Source organism: Lathyrus oleraceus, chromosome 4 (assembly GCF_024323335.1).
Source record: "Lathyrus oleraceus cultivar Zhongwan6 chromosome 4, CAAS_Psat_ZW6_1.0, whole genome shotgun sequence".
Lineage (NCBI taxonomy): Eukaryota > Viridiplantae > Streptophyta > Magnoliopsida > Fabales > Fabaceae > Lathyrus > Lathyrus oleraceus.
The window spans coordinates 129047320-129063345 of record NC_066582.1 but is presented as its reverse complement, the minus strand read 5'-3'; positions in this window follow the sequence as shown (position 1 = coordinate 129063345).

Sequence of the window (16026 nt, the reverse complement as noted above, 5' to 3'; positions counted from 1 at the left end):
TACTCTGATGTATATGATCTTATCCAGGTGGACTCAGTTGGAGGTAACAAATACTTTGTTACATTCATAGATGATTTTAGTCGAAAACTATGGGCTTACCTGATCAAGAAGAAAAATGAAGCGATCGAGGTATTTTCCAAGTTTAAATCTATGGTCGAAAGATAAAGCAGTCAAAAGCTCAAGATTCCGAGGACTGATGGTGGTGGAGAATATGTGTCAAAATACTTTGGCACATTATGTGTGAAATAAGGGATTCTGCATGAGGTGGTGCCACCCTACACTCCACAACAGAATGGAGTCACAGAAAGGAAGAATATAACCATCATGAATATGGTGAGAAATATGTTGAAAGACAAGCATCTACCCAAAGAATTACGGGGAGAAGCTGCATCGACTGCAACATATATCCTGAACAGATGTTCGACGAAGTAGCTAGAAGGAATCATGCCAGGAGAATGTTGGTCTAGTGTCAAGCCTATCTTAAGTCATCTGAAGGTGTTTGGATCTATAGCACATAGACATGTGCTAGATCAGTTGATAAGAAAACTTGATGATAAGTCGAGTTAAATGATCATGATAGGATATCATTCGACTGGAGGATACAAGTTATTCGATCTAGTGAACAAGCAAGTGGTGATCAGCAGGGACATGATCATAGATGAGCTTAAGGAATGTGATTAGACTGAGAATGTTAAGAAGGATTCAGTGAGAATCTTATGTGATGAACCGGCTAGTGAAGTCGAAAGAGAAGTTCGACAAGAAGTCAGAGATGAAGCAGGCCCAAGCAGACCTCAAAGAACAAGACACATGCATGGAAGGTTGCAAGAATGTGAGATTACATCATATGATATGGTCATTGAAGAATGTAAGCTGGTACATTATGCTTTCTACGCAGATTTCTAACTAGTCAATGCAGTTGAGGCATTGAAATATTCTAAGTGGATGAAAGCAACGAACGAAGAACTAAAGTCAATCGAAGTCAACAACACTTGGTCACTTGTCGAATTGCCCCAAGACAAGAAGGTAATCGATGTGAATTGGGTATACAAGGTGAAGTTGAATCCTAAAGGAGAAGTGACTTGACACAAGGCGAGACTTGTGGCGAAAGGATTTCTTCAAAAAGAATGAATCGACTTCGACGAAGTTTTTGCACCTATTGCTAGGATCGAAACAATTAGGTTGGTTGTTGGTCTAACAAACATGAACAACTGGAAGATGTGTCATATGGATGTGAAATGTGCATTCCTGAATGACCCCTTAGAAGAAGAAGTTTATGTTGCACAACCAGTTGGGTTTGTAAAATAAGGCGAAGAAAGAAAGGTGTACATGTTGCATAAAGCCTTGCACGGACTTAAGCAAGCTCCAAGAGCTCGGAACAAGAAGATATATGACTTTCTAAGGGAGAAAGAATTTTTGAAATGCCCAACTGAGCATGGAGTATATGTAAGAAGAAGCAAGAGCGAATTTCTTATACTATGTCTTTATGTCAATGACTTGTTGATAACAGGTAGCTGCAAGAAGGAGATTGAAGACTTCAAAGGTGATCTCAACAAGGAATTTGAAATGTAGGATCTGAGTGACATTTCATATTTCTTTGGCATCGAATTCTACAAGAGTGGTAGAGGTTTGATGATGCATCAAAGAAGGTATGTAGGGGAAATACTCAAGAGATTTGAGATGCAAGATTGCAACCCAACTTTGACTCCAGTTGAGCGCAATTTACAACTGCCGAAAGATTCAGATTCAGATGATGTCGAACCAACCCAATATAGAAGACTTATTGGGTCACTTCGATACCTTTGTCACATAAGACCTGACTTAGCATACAATGTAGGTATGATGAGTAGATTCATGCAGAAGCCAAAGGTATCACATCAGAAGGAAGACAATGAAAGCATAACTGATTTCTTCACTAAGGTTACGAAACTAGTGAATCAAATCAAGGTATGTGGAGAAATGTTGACATCAAGATCTGTTGTTGGAAAGATCTTGGGTTCGTTGGCTCCAAAGTTCGACCACGTGGTAGTAGCCATAGAAGAGTCGAAAGTGAAGGAGAATGGAGATCCAAAACACAGCGGAATTTAAAATTTCTCCTTTAATGATCCTTACGAATAGGCATGATCAGTGATAGAATCGTTACCTCTTGTGGCGATCACGAACGTTGAACGATGACAACGCCTCTACTCAGTCCACACGAACGGATTCCTTCAATCTCAGTGCTAGCTGCTATGAATGAAGGCTTTGATTGAGAGAGAGAGAGAGAGAGAGAGAGAGAGAGAGAGAGAGAGAGAGAAACGGAATGCAAGAGTGACAATGCTTCTACCCAAGGGTTCTATTTATAGAACCACTTGTGTGGGCTTCAAGCTAAAAAGCCCACTTAAGTGTATTTTGGCCCATATCTTATAATATGCCCAAAATCAATTAAGCGTGTGGTACCTTACCATATTTCATATTCCATTTAAGTGCACCGTACCTTACGGTGTTCCTTAGTTGCTCTATCTCTCATCAATCCGTCCTTTGTGTGTGACCCTATAGGTTTTCGCGACGTTGGCAATTATATTAAATCACACATTTAACATAATAAACAGTGAGCGGTATCTAGCAACACATCACTGCTACCCAAGACACGAAAATGTCATGTGATTTGACAAATCCTTCTGTGATAATAATTATGTGTATAATTACCCTTTTGCCCTTATGTCTATATTGAACACAAGGTATAGACCGTGTCATCCTTGTCCAGTTCAATATTGGGCCCATAAACATTTATCCTGTTACGCAGGATGGGCAAATTCCATCTAGGTCACTCATGTCCCTCAGCATGCTTTGTGGAGTACCCATCAACTGTCTTTATGGTTATCCAGTTACGGATAACGTTTGATCAGCAATAAAGCACTCGACTCTACATCTAGGGTCCATCGTGGTTTCAGGTCGAAGAGTGGTATACACCATTATCACCACGAGAATAACTTATGACACTTTGCATAACTTTCTATATAGTATTCTCATAGCAGGTCAATCCAGTATAAATATTACTCTTAATATTCATACCTATGTTTAAGACTTGATAACTCCTTTATCCATGATCCATGAGATGTGATCATCAGTCTATATACATAATAGTCTTAATGCTTTAATGTTATCCCACTTCATAATAAAGCTCGACTACGGATACTTTAAGAATAGTGTCCTTATGTTTAATGTGATCTCATGATCAAGTCACACTTGATATATTAAACGGACTATCTATTCCAGGAACTTTATTAAACAAACATAATAAAGAAAATGCCTTTTATTATTAATAAATAATTCGATACAAGTACCAAAAGTATTGGCCTCTAGGGCTTACACCAACAATCTCCCACTAGCACTAGAGCCAATCAGGCATACCCCTAATGCCCATAGATCTAGTATGGCCATCATGCTTCTGCTGCGCAAGAGGCTTTGTCAGTGGGTCATCAATATTGTCAAGTGTAGGTACTCTACATATTTTCACATCTCCTCTATCTATTATCTCTCGAATGAGGTGATAATGCCTAAGTATGTGTTTGGATCGTTGGTGAGATCTAGGCTCCTTTGCTTGTGCGATAGCACCATTGTTATCACAATAGAGACCAATGGGATCCACAATGCTAGGAACTATGTCAAGTTCACTAATGAACTTTTTTATCCAAACAGCTTCCTTTGCTGCACTTGAGGCAACAATATACTCGGCCTCTGTTGTAGAATCAGCAACTGTATCTTGCTTTGAACTTTTCCAACTCACAGCGCCATCGTTTGAGCAAAACACATAACCAGATTGTGATCTAAAGTCATCCTTATCTGTCTGGAAGCTAGCATCGGTGTATCCAATTACAGCTAACTCTCCCTGACCTTCATATATCAAGAATGAGTCCTTAGTCCTTCTCAAGTACTTAAGGATATTCTTGACAGCTACCCAATGGGCATCACCAGGATCAGATTGGTACCTACTCGTTGCACTTAAAGCATACGAGATATCTGGTCGAGTACATAATATGGCATACATGATAGATCCTATTGCAGATGCATATGGAATCTTATTCATGCGATCCCTTTCTTCCTTAGTTGAAGGGGATTGTGTTTTTTATAGACACATGCCATGTTGCATAGGTATGAATCCTTTCTTGGAATCATGCATATTAAAGCGTCTCAGCACTTTGTCTATGTACGTACTCTGACTTAGGCCAAGCAGTTTTTGTGATCTATCTCTATAGATTCTGATTCCTAATATATAGGCTGCTTCACCTAGGTCCTTCATAGAAAAGCATTTCCCCAACCAAGACTTTACTTGTTGCAGGGCAGGGACATCGTTTCCAATGAGTAATATGTCATCTACATATAATACCAGGAAAACGATCATGCTCCCACTAACCTTCTTGTAGACACAAGGCTCATCTTCTTTCTTGATGAATCCATATTGTTTTACCGTTTCATCAAAACGAAGATTCCAGCTTCTGGAAGCTTGCTTCAATCCATAGATTGAACTTTGTAACTTACATATCTTTTGGGCTTCTTCTGGTATGTCAAATCCTTCAGGTTGTGTCATGTACACATCCTCAAGAAGATTCCCATTAAGGAAAGCAGTTTTGACATCCATCTGCCATATTTCATAATCATGATATGCAGCGATTGCAAGTAAAATCCGAACAGATTTAAGCATTGCAACTGGTGAAAAGGTTTCATCATAGTCAACCCCATGAATTTGTTTATATCCTTTTGCAACCAGTCTTGCCTTATAGGTATGTACCTTACCATCCATGTCAGTCTTCCTTTTGAAGACCCACTTGCATCCTATAGGGTTAACTCCTACAGGAGGCTCTACCAAGTTCCAAACTTGGTTTGTGTACATGGAATCCATTTCAGATTTCATGGCTTCTAGCCACTTCTCAGACTCGGGACCAGTTATGGTCTCTTGGTAGGTTACAGGATCATCTTGATCCATGAGTAATACATCACCTTGATCTGTTATGAGATATTCATATCTCTCAGGTAGGTGACGTATCCTGCTTGACCTACATTGGTCTTGTTCTACTTGAGCAGGTTGCTCTTCCACAACTACTTGTGTTTCCTGCTCTAATTCCTCCATAGGTGTATCGATGCTTTGTGATTCTTGAATTTCTTCAAGCTCTACTTTCCTCCCACTGATTCCTTTGGAAATAAAATCCTTTTCTAGGAAAACTCCATTTCGAGCGACAAACACTTTGCCCTCTGAAGGATTGTAGAAGTAATACCCTCTTGTTTCTTTAGGATACCCCACAAATAAGCATTTGTCAGATTTGGGCTCAAGCTTAGTTGAAATTTTCCGTTTCACATAAACTTCGCAACCCCAAATCTTCATGTAAGACATATATGGTTTCTTACCACTCCATATCTCATATGGTGTCTTCTCAACCTTTTTGGATGGAACACGGTTAAGTGTGTAAGCTGTTGTCAATAGTGCATGTCCCCAAAAGGAGTTTGGAAGATCGGTGTGACTCATCATGGACCGGACCATGTCTAACAGGGTTCGATTTCTTCTCTCAGATACACCATTCCATTGGGGTGTTCCAGGAGGAGTAAGTTGGGATAGGATCCCACACTCTTTCAGATGGTCATCAAACTCTAGGCTTAAATATTCACCACCTCGATCTGATCGAAGAGTTTTAATATTCTTACCTAGTTGGTTTTGTACTTCATTCTTGAATTCCTTGAACTTTTCAAAGGACTCTGATTTGTGTTTCATTGAATACACATATCCATATCTACTGAAATCATCAGTAAATGTGATGAAGTACTGAAAACCTCCTCTGGCTTGTATGTTCAGTGGTCCACATACATCAGTATGTATGAGGGCCAAAAGATCATTAGCTCTTTCACCTTTTCCTGTGAATGGAGACTTTGTCATCTTTCCAATTAAACAAGATCTGCATGTCTCATATGATTCATAATCAAAAGAGTCCAAGAGTCCATCTTTATGGAGTTTGGAAATGCGTTTCTTATTTATGTGGCCTAATCGACAATGCCAAAGGTAAGTTGGATTTAACTCATTAGGTTTCATCCTTTTAGTATTAATGTTATAAATAGGCATTTCAAGATCAAGGACATATAGTCCATTGTTCATTTGTGCAGTAGCATAGAATATAGCATTCAAATAAATTGAGCAACAATTGTTCTTTATTATAAATGAAAAACCAAACTTGTTCAAACAAGAAACGGAAATAATATTCCTGCTAATTGCAGGTACATAATAACAGTTCTCTAACTGAATTATTAAACCACTAGGTAAAGTCAATACATAAGTTCCTACGGCTAAAGCAACAACTTTTGCTCCATTGCCAACTCGTAGGTCGACTTCACCTTTTGCCAAATTTCTACTCCTTTTTAGTCCCTGCACATTTGTACAAATGTGAGAACCGCATCTAGTATCTAATACCTATGATGCAGAAGTAGATAAATTAATTTCAATAACAAAAATACCTGAAGTTAAAGTCTCTACTCCATTCTTCTTATCTTCCAGGTACTTTTGGCAGTTTCTCTTCCAGTGTCCGGTCTTACCGCAATGGAAGCAGGTGCCTTCTTTTGCTATGCCTCCACTAGGCTTTAAAACAGCAACGGTGGGTTTGGGTTTGGCAACTTCCTTGCCTTTCCCTTTATCACCCTACTTAGTGGGCCTTTTGTTCTGTCTCTTTCCATTTCCGATCATCAGAATGGACTTCCCTTTTGACTTCAGATTCTGCTCGGCAGTTCTTAACATGGCGAGCAGTTCAGGAAGAGATTTGTCCACATCATTCATATTGAAATTTAGGATAAATTGACTGAATCTATCTGACAACGATTGTAAGATCAAATCAGTCGCAAGTTCCTTTTCGAGGGGAAAACCCAATCTCTCAAGGTTTTCCACATACCCAATCATCTTGAGCACATGGGGACCTACAGGGGCTCCCTCAGCTAATTTTCCTTGAAAAAGGGCTTTTGAAACTTCAAACCTCTCATGCCTTTCTTGCTCTTGATAGAGCATCTTCAGGTGTTCGATCATATCAAACGCTGACATGTTCTCATGTTGCTTTTGCAATTCTGAGTTCATGGTAGCTAGCATGAGACAAGCAGTTTCATTGGCATCATCGACATGCTTCTTATAAGCATCTCTTTCTGCCTTAGGTGCAGAACTAGGAGGTTCCTCTTCAGGAACAGGTGTCTCCAAGACATACAGCTTTTTATCATGTTTGAGGACAATCCTCAGGTTTCGGTGCCAATCCAGAAAATTTATCCCAGACAATTTTTCCTTATCAAGGATTGATCGCAAAATGTTGTTAGAGGTGTTTGCTGTCATGGTAATCTACATAAGAATTAATGAAAATATAAGTATCATAGACATATTTAATTAGGCCTTTAATTAAATATGCTCCCACTATTTTACTCAAAACAAATGACCCTCATCATTTGATTCGGAAAATCCCGTTGGAAGACTTTCTAGTGGGTTGAGATCCATATTTCACTTTGTTCTAAGTCCGCGTAGGCGGATTACACAAAACTAGGTTATTTAGGTAGGAACTCCTTCCAATTGTATCTCATACAACTCTCGAAAATTTCAGTTGGGTGAATAACTCCTTATTCCAATCCATCATATGGATCATTCCCAGCTCTTGCTTCTAAACATATATAATCTTATTATAATTTGTTTAGTTAAGTTTGACCCATTGTTTTAACAATTGGATATTACAATTATCCCATCGCACCTTATCTAATATAGAACATGCACCTCGCGTAGGCGAAACCTACATTATCCGATACTAGTCTTGATGAGTGTTAAAACTTGGAAAGCATAAACTTAATATTTAATTTTGAGGGAATTTGCAATTATTCTGATCTCACCGGCTTATTTATCATATAAATCGTCTCTCACATGCATCAACATACATACACATGCATCAACATACATATATAATAAAACAGTTATGGCCTCTAGCGCAATTGTTCTCCCAAGCCAATGAGAGAACCTAAGTTAACCTAATAACGATCTAAGCTTCTCCAAGCAAGATCTTCAAGGTTGTCCTCCTTTGGCACTGACTTCTTTGCTTTCTTCATAACATTACATTACATAAAGAAACTCGTTTTACATACGAGGTGTCGCATCACGCGAAAAACCGGCGGGAAAACAAGAAACAACAGAGCCGCCACCGTGCGTTATTTATCCCAAAAGAGGGAAAGGAAACGCTCAGAGTAAACCTGGGAAAGAACATGGTCTCGCGACCAAAGAGAATGGGTTCGGGAGTCGGTTATGCGAAGGGAAGGTATTAGCACCCCTACGCATCCGTAGTACTCTACGGGATCCACGCACACTAGAAAGGAAATTGGTTGCTAAACACTACTCAAAAACTCACACACACACTGGCTGAAAGAGACACAAGAAACAGACTGAAACTGACTCGGCAGGATATCGTATCCTGGGCCTACTTAGTCTATCAGGCATAGACATCAGAGTCGAAGTAGTTCGGACTGGGGAAACGACACATGCTCGCTAAGGTATCGCACCTTATGCATACGTATCTTCTCAGACGAGAGAAGAATCAGAGCATTCGTAGCTCGGCTGACACGCACACAAATAAACACAGGCAAAGGCAAACGTGGAGCCTGAATGCCAATCACTGGACTTATATCAGCATCCGAACCAAACACACGCACACTGGAACCCGAATGCCACTCGATGGACTTACATCAGCTTCCAAGCACACAATAACGCAACAAGTTAATAGGGAGTCGGGGACTGGAGCCTATAACTGTCAAGCACACACTCAAACAGACAGACAACAAATTGCTAAGGAGTCAGGCACTCGAGCCTAGCAACTGTCAAACAACACACACAAAAAAGAAAAAGGGCGCCCGGAGAGATCAGCTCAATCTCCTTCCTACATACTTCATCTGGTATGAAGATCAGGGCGATGTAGTTCCCCTACAGAGGGATAAAGGACTAGCCTAACCAGATAACAGAGAGAGACACAACTCTAGGGAGACTACGACTCGAGCCTAGATGTTGTCATGCAAAATCAACCCTAAGTTAAGGTTTCTAGCTAACTGGCACAGGGAGCCAGCCTATCCTAATCATGACCTGCACAGGAAGCAAGCCACCCACACACTTAACTTGCACAGGAAGCAAGCCAAGCAGAACCTAACTTGCACAGGAAGCAAGTCAAACAATCCTAACTTGCACAGGAAGCAAGTCAAACAATCCTAACTTGCACAGGAAGCAAGTCAAACAATCCTAACTTGCACAGGAAGCAAGTCAAACAATCCTACAAGCACAGATAGCACACACTATACACAAGCAAGTGGCTCAAACAAGGGTTAGGTTTTAGTCGAGGGGTCATATCAACCTCAACAAACAAACCCCTGGAACTGGGTGAATGTGCTCTTAACCTTGCCATTGAGGGACTAAGGTGAAGCAGATGAAAGGTGAGTGAAGGTAAGACTTCACAGCTCTTATCCCTGGCCTGGGAGAGCTTAAGACAAGAATGTGTGGGTTCAGAAAGTGGGAACCCTTCTACACATTTGATACTGACTCAACTGTGCAATTGCACAAGATCTTGGGTTTTTATCTGTAATGCATCAACACAGTGGTGTGAGCAAAACAGAAGACATACTGAATAGCAGGGGATAGGTTGCTTATCCCTTGGTTCTGCCAATTGCCTCTTCACTTAGGAGGTCTTTGACTCTATGCAAGGACAAAAGTAAACAGTCACAAACATCGCCTCTTAAGGAGGACTTCAGACAGTTGCCTGACCAAGTAACAGGCCAGGTCTTCCAGACTACATGAAGATTAGAAATATACCTCAATGCAAATTGCTTATATAAGCAAAGCAAAGCAAAAGTTCACAAGGAACTGAGCAACTAAAAGCACCTGAAATAGACCAAACAAATCAGTATGCAATTAAACAGTTACAACCAAAAGGGATGGATAAACAGTCAGAACAGATGGTCAACTGTGCAAAGCATGACTCAAACACATGAGTCAAGCCTACAAAACAAAGGTTAGCATATGATAAAACAATCAAGTTCAAACAAGTTTGAATGATCTTTGAGGCATTGGTGCTTAACCTGAAACAGGAACTCAATTGTAAGCTCAAAAGACCACTAGGACTAGCCTAGGGTCAAGGGTGAAAGAAAAAGTCAAAACAGCAAAGAAAAGTCAACCAAAGTCAAGGTCAAACATTTAAGAAGCTATCACAATTGGGCCCACATTCAAATCATGCATTATTATCATTTCATGAACATTTGAAGTCAAAGTAAGGTAAATGAAAGCACAAAAAAGTCAACAGAATGACTTGCATCAAAAGTCAACCCAAACAATCTCAAAAATCATCAAATAAATCACATTCAATCCTAACATCTAGCATGGCAAGCATGTCAAATTTCATGGCATTTGGATGAGAGGAAGGCAGTCAATTAAAATCAAGAAGTCAAACCAAATTCAAGCATGCACAATGAAGGTCAACAAACATGGGTCAACTTCAAAAAATCATATCAAATTGAAAACAGATGAGAAATGAATGAGATTAACACCAATGCAAAGCTCAAGATGTCTAGTTATCACATATGAAATTTCATGGTCATACAATATGGTATGAGGATTTCACAAAGGATTTGGCAATATGTATCACAAAAAGTCAACATTTGACTAGGCAGGGAAGAAAATTCTCAAATAAATGGAAAACAGCACAATCAATTCCAGGAAAAATCACACATGAACTAGACATGTAAGGGAGGGATCATGCAAAATTTGGGGTCATTTGGATGTAAGGAAGCATGTCAAACAAAATTGGGAAAATGCATATTCATGTTGTGACACCAAATACAACCTCTAACTTCAAAAAATCAAAGCTCTCAATCCACATATGATAAATGCATAAACTCTACATGGAAACAAAGGTGAATGTGTCTAGTTTCCCCACAAAAAATTTCAGAACCAAAGGATGCAACATGATCATTTCACAATTGTTTTGGCAACATGTATCAATTTTGGTCACATTTCACAAACCCTAGAGCAAATTAAAATCCAATGATCAGAAAAATTATTAAAAATCATGGTAAAATTCTAGACATCCAACAGGTCACAATGCAAAAAATCCCATAATTTTTGGAGTTGAAATGAATTAAATATGAATTATGGAAGTTGATGAACATTTTGGATTAAACATGAACACATAGTATGAAGGAATGGTCAAACAAGGGTTGACCAGTGGCAATGCTGTAAATACACGCCCCACTTATCAAAACGCCTGCGTTTAAAGGGTGACCAGGAAATGTCCTGATTGGTCAGCTTCCAATGTAACAGTACGCGTGCAGGAAAACAACAACAATCAGCCAATCGAAGCTCATGATTCTGGGCAGGGTTTGAACTTTATGCAGCCTAGGGTTTGGAAACAGCATGCACCTCATTTTCATGCAATCATCCAACATGAAATTCAAACAATAATTCACGAACAAACATGGAAACAAGCTCATGCAAACATCAGCTAGCAACAACCAAACCTAACTTCATGCAAAATCTGGGCAGGGTTGGAGGTTCAAACAGCAGGGTATCATCACTATCCTTCAAACATGAGCAAAACCAAATCGCCCAGAAACATAAATTGAACATGGCAATCAACTCTTCAAACATCAAGTATCACACATCCAGCATCAATTTTCCATAAAGTACAACAAAGACCATGAATCAAACAGAAGAATATCAATCAACAAACATATGGTCATGCATGAAGCTTCCCAGAAATGGCTAATAATCATATCAATAGAAGCATTGAAGCATGGTGATGACAAATCCAAGCATAGTTTTCAGTATAACACACCATAGAGTGAGATTCGAACAAAAATGCAAATGACCATCACACTTATTTTTCAGATTTCTTGCAGCATATTTGACCAAATCGCATGAGATAAAGTGTATTGGATTCAGCATGCTAGACTCTACAACAAGCATGGCAAGGAATTGAAAAACAAAAGATTCGAAAAAATACCAAATGGAAGAGCAGTGGAAGATTCAGCAACCCTTTTGCTTGCAAGAGCTCGAACAGAGGAGTATTATGCTTCTATGAGATAGATGCTTGAAAACTTTGAGCTCAGTGATGCTTGGAGACAACCAAACCATGATCTACCATTGTTGGTGGTTGGTGAAAACAGAACAAGAAGATGCAGTTACAGCAAGGCTTTGATGGTGAAAATAAACTCAGTATGTTGTCCAGGTGAAGAAAGGATCAAAGGTTGCTCGTGTGCTTTGATGATTTTGAGCCAAAATCCAATTCGAGCCAAAATGCAAGAAGGAAGAAAATGAGAGTATTCTGTGGTCTGCAGCTGCTACTAGGGTTCACAAGTGACAGAAAATGATGTTTAAGTACTCTGTTTAAGAGTACAAATCACAATCCATGAAAAGGTGGGATGTAGTTATTAAAAGTGTACTTTTTTTCCAATTTTCAAGCAACTTGGCATGGGTGTATGTACTTGCACGAAAATGACCTTGTGACATGACCAAAATCTGGTTTCTAAACATATTTGGATAGTGGGAATGGTTGGAAATCATTATTTCAAAAAGTCAACCCTTGGTCAAACTTGAATTTAAATGAGACAAGTCAAAAAATGCCATTTTGATTGGTGAAGTTTTGGTTCATGAAATTTATATTTTTGGAAAGAGGAGATGAAATGTGACTTGTAGGAAAAAACCCCACCCAAATTGGCCAAATGGTTTGGGAGATATGGCCTTTTGAAGTTCAAGAATTTCTGAAATCGATTCGATCATAACTTGCCAACCACACATGGGAATTAAGAGTTCTTGGACTTTTTGGAAATGGGAGAACAAGATCTTCAACTTTCATGTTGGGCAAAAATTCATTTGAAGCTTGTATCATGATGTAAGTTTGAGGATCAAGACTTTCCATTTTTGGTAAGTTTCAGTTACAGGTCCAGTTTCCATTTTTGGAAATTTCTGATCTGGCTTCAAATTCTTCCATGATGGTGTTTGACATGATATATGAGGCCTATTTGGACATGAATAAGCTCTCTCAAACCAATTCCCATCATCAAATCACTGATTAAATGGACAGTTGACCAACAGTTGACTTTTTAGGGTTTCTGATTGACTGTGCATTGACTGATGACTTCTGAACATCCAATCCTTGACCAAAACACTTCAAGAGGACCCCTAGGTCATGTGAACATGTTAGACCAACCCTAGGGCCTTGGCTCCTTGAGAATTTTGCTTGCTTGCTTGACTGACTGATCTCCTGACCAGTTTGACCTAATTTCTTGACTTGCTTGCACTTGAGGCAAAAGAGGCAATGCAATGCTATGCAATGGACCATGATATGCTATGACCTAGTATGAGAATGTATGTACAATGATGGGTGCAAATTTGAGGTGCTACAGCTGCCCCTATTCAATCAACTGGGAACCCGAACGGATGAGAGCAACGGCTGTCAGACTTTCAGGGTAAACAGGGATTGAATACCAAGAACCGTAGAAATTTGCACCGACTGGATATAATACAAGAAGAACCACGTCATTTACTGATGACGCCTGCAATTGACAACTTCAGAAAGGCGAAACCATTTACCGATGGTTAGAAACTGGTAGCTTGATATTTACCGATATCAACTTCAGCGAGACCATTTACCGATGGCTGCTGGGAAACAACTTCTGATGTAAAAGGAAGCAAGACCATTTACCAATGGTGGCTTCAAAGAAACTTGACATTTACCGATATCAACTTCAACTCGACCATTTACCGATGGCTACTGCAACTGGGGATCCGATATTTACCGATATCGAAGAAAACGGGGCCATTTACCTATGGCGTCTCCACTTGGGGAGGAACAAAATCTTTGTGGTGTAATCAGACAAGACGTTTACCGACGACTTCTGGGGATCTTGATTCTATCAATAAGGAAACAAAGCATGACCAGACATTTACCGATGACTGGGATGAGACTCGACGTTTACCGACATCGAAAGATGATGTTTACCGACATCCAAAAACGACCAGACATTTACCGATGACTAGGGAACACTTCACTAAGGGAAAAAACAAATATTTGCAACTGGAAACCAGATAGGACATTTACAGATGACTCTACTGGGGATTTCTAGCTGGGGATTATCAGACATTTTACCGACGTCTGCAGAAAAGACTCGATGTTTACCGACATCGAAAGATGATGTTTACCGACATCAAAAAAATGACCAGACATTTACTGATGACTGGGTGAGATTCGATGTTTACCGACACCGAAACAATGGTGTTTACCGGCACCAACAATAATGATGATCAGACATTTACTGATGACTGGAGAGAAAACCCGATGTTTACAGACACCGAAACAATGGTGTTTACCGACACCAAACAAAGAAACACACGCGGGTGCTAGTATGACACTTACCGGTATCACAAGAACGACATCTTAGATATGTCAAGGCAAGGTTGACCACTTGCTGGGGGTCTCACTGGGGAGAAACAAACTTTCTGTCGCCAACGGGTGAGGTAATAAACTTCTGTGGGGATATCAACCCTGAATGCTGTCAAAGCAACTGTAGCAGACTTGCTGTGCTGATGTTGAATGAAATGATCCGCCTCTGCCGGGGATACGGTCTGATGCGGTTTCGAACACATGAATGCATATGTTTGAATTTTTCTATGGCGTAATGCTCCATTTATGAATGGAAATGCTACGCGATTTTTGAGGATGCAATGATTACTACATGCAAAATGCAAATGAACCCTGGCTAGGGAGCCGAAATGATCAGATACTCTGACTCTGTGGGGAGACTCCTCTTGGGGAAATACTCTGCGGGGAACTCTGCTTGGGGAACGGTAAAGCGACTTCACACTCATGTTGGAGAATAGCACTGCTGCTGGGGGAAGGGTAAACTCCGCCGGGGATATCCTTCAGTCCACAGATAGGACAAATGCTGGAGATAGATTTCAATGAACCTGCCTCGCTCGGGGAGGAAATCGGCAAATACAGGCCTGCTGGGGATAGGCAAACCTTAGATCTGTTGGGGAATAGAAGGCACTATCCACAGACGTCTTCGCAGGGGAACATAGCTCTGATAGCTTCCAAACTTGCTTGGGGAGAATATTTGCTGAGGAAACGTCATCACAGATGCCAATCTGAAAAACAGCACAACAAAATGCCCCCAGGGGACACATGGACAAGATACGCTCAAGTGTCCTCAACATTCAAAATGATTTTCAAATGTTTTGTCATCCTGCAAGCTATTGTGTAGCCTTCATGTTTTTATATGCAATGCTTATCAAAAATTCGGACATTTTTGCAAACAAAACAGTAGAAATAAAAACCAAAGAGCTATTTATCTGAATGACGACTTTTATTGACTGAAAAATGTGCCTGAAAAGGCAAATACATTGGGAGGCAATTCCTAGAAAGAGGTAATTGCGCGTAAAAGGAAAAAATCTATCCTAATGGCAATGTGAACACGGCATCCACTATTTCCCAATTCTGTTATAACTCACAGATCATCAGTTTTCCTCCCAACTCCTTGCTTTCTGAGAAGAATGACTGGACGGATCACATCTTTCGAGATGGCATACGACAAAGCTCGACGAAGTACAGACAACTCAGACTGTAGTCTTCGCTTTAATCCCTAATTTTTGCCTGGATCGCCCTTTCGGGTTTTCAATCCACCGGGATACCCATTTTTGCCTAAGCCGCCCTTGCGGGTTTTCGACTTACCGGGTGTACAAATTTTTTTTTATTTTATCCCTAATTTTTGCCCGAACCTTTTCTTTCTGTTTTTTGGTTCGCCAGGATGCCCCTTTTTTGCCTGGACTCTCTTTTTTCTTTTTGTCCAGCGGGTCAATTTATGCGAAGTATTTTTTGACTACATCTGAGTTAACAGGAGACGGAAAATCTTCACCATCCATAGTTGTAAGCATCAAGGCTCCACCGGAGAATACCTTTTTCACAACATAGGGACCTTCATAATTAGGAGTCCACTTGCCCCTGTTGTCTGTACCGGGAG